The sequence below is a fragment of the Jatropha curcas genome, chromosome 8 (genome assembly GCF_041381405.1).
Source record: "Jatropha curcas cultivar XTBG-Jc1 chromosome 8, XTBG_Jcur_1.0, whole genome shotgun sequence".
Classification (NCBI taxonomy): domain Eukaryota; kingdom Viridiplantae; phylum Streptophyta; class Magnoliopsida; order Malpighiales; family Euphorbiaceae; genus Jatropha; species Jatropha curcas.
The window spans coordinates 15,940,321-15,942,218 of record NC_143158.1 but is presented as its reverse complement, the minus strand read 5'-3'; positions in this window follow the sequence as shown (position 1 = coordinate 15,942,218).

Sequence of the window (1,898 nt, the reverse complement as noted above, 5' to 3'; positions counted from 1 at the left end):
CGATGCGCATACTGAGGGTATTCCGTATGGAGAGTTCATCTTGGAGGGAGATTATGCTGAGTTTTGCAGACTCTTTCTGATGCAGCCTATTAGATCGCGGCTTGACAATTTTCAGAGATCAGCTCCTTTCCATCCGCCCGCCACCCGCTCTTTTCGGGCCGCGGGTTCTTCGAGTAGGACTCCAAAGAGGAGGCCTACGACTGATCTTTCTTCTTCTACTCGGGCTAAAGGTTCATCTCAAGCCGGCCCTAGCCACTCGGCCGGCCATTCCAGGGCTCCCTGGGCTGTGACAGAGGCTACCGGGTCACTTCATTCAGACTTGGCCAATTTACGTCTTCCGTACAGCATTTCCTACCATACTCCTGACGCTCCTTTAGCCTTTCGAGAGGTCTCGCTGGAAAATGTGGATCGCTTGGCTTTGCCTTCTGAGGACATTACTGAGGTAAGTAAAAACTGCTAAATCTCTCACAAAAACGATTCATAAGAGATTTGACGTTCATTTGCATTTTTTTTTTTATAGGTTCCTGTTGGATTGATCAATCAGATGATGGAATTGATGCTCGGGATGCAACAGGAACTGTCTTCGTCCTGGACTCGTGAGGCTTACAATGATCAGAGAAGGCAGAGGCCCCGTCGCTGAAGCCATGATTGCCGGATTTTTCTGTTCCTCTTTCTTTCTTTCTTGTCTGACTACTGTACTAAACTTTGATCGTGCTTCTGTACTGTATCGTTGTACTGAGTTTTATTTTGTACCTGCACTTGGTTAGTATTGAAATATATGTATGCATGTTTATTGTATTTGAAACAAAATGGGAGGACTTCATCATTTTGGCTTATGGACAAAATACACTCTTTTTTTTTTTTTTTTTTTTTTTTTTTTATGCGTGGCGGCCGCTGCCGCCATCATTCGGTGGCAATTCGGCGGCTGCTGTCGCCATCATTCGGCGGCTGCTGCCGCCCTCATTCGGTGCATTTTCTCCTATAAAAGCTTGTTCTTTGTTTCGGCTCTTCACTCATTCCTTATCTTCTCTCTTCTTCTTTTCTCTCTGTGTTTATCTTTTCCAAAGAATGAATCCTTCTTTCAATCATAGCATGCACAGCTGGGCTAGGAGTCTCTCCAAAGTTGAAAAGATCAACTTGAAGAGGTATGGCCTCTCTCCTATCATTACCCTTAGGGGGGTAGTGATCGACTGGAACTTTTTATGGGCCTGTATCAGACTCTGGGACCCTGAGGCCCACGTTTTTCGGTTCGGGGCCATGATGGAGGAGATGTGTCCTCTTTTCGAGGAGTTTTTGTGCTATCATAGGGTGTGACCCTAATGCCCCTTTAGTCAGGCATGAGGTTAAAGTTGGGTATGTTCGGTCATTTGAAAATTTATTTCAATTCAGCCGGCCACAAGCTAAGGCCATGATTGTTGACGACCAGAAGGCGATTCTGATGCCCCTGATTGATGAATTTTCAGAGGTCCGTTTGGATGACCCAGACCGGATGAGGCTTAGGATGCGGGCCTTTGTATTTTGCTTATTATCTGGTTTCTTGTTTAACAAGGATCCAGGCTTCGGGGATCTGCGGTTTTGTCCTATGATTCGACAAATGGAGGACATGGGTTGCATTGGTGGCATTGTGCTGTCAGAGACTATCCGGAGCCTTGACAGAGCTGCTCTAGGCTTCGAGGACTGGACGGTTTCTCCGATTATTCTCCAGGTACTTCTTTTCTTCTCATCTCTTCCTTACTTATTGTTTTGGTTCATTCCCTTGTAATAGAAAGGATCCATTACTCAGGTTTGGTTGAAGGATCACCTTCAAGTGGTCGCTGCTCCTACCCATTTGCCTTACAACCCTTCTCAGTATCGTATGCGGAGGATCTTGATCACACACCCGTCTGCTGACACATGGA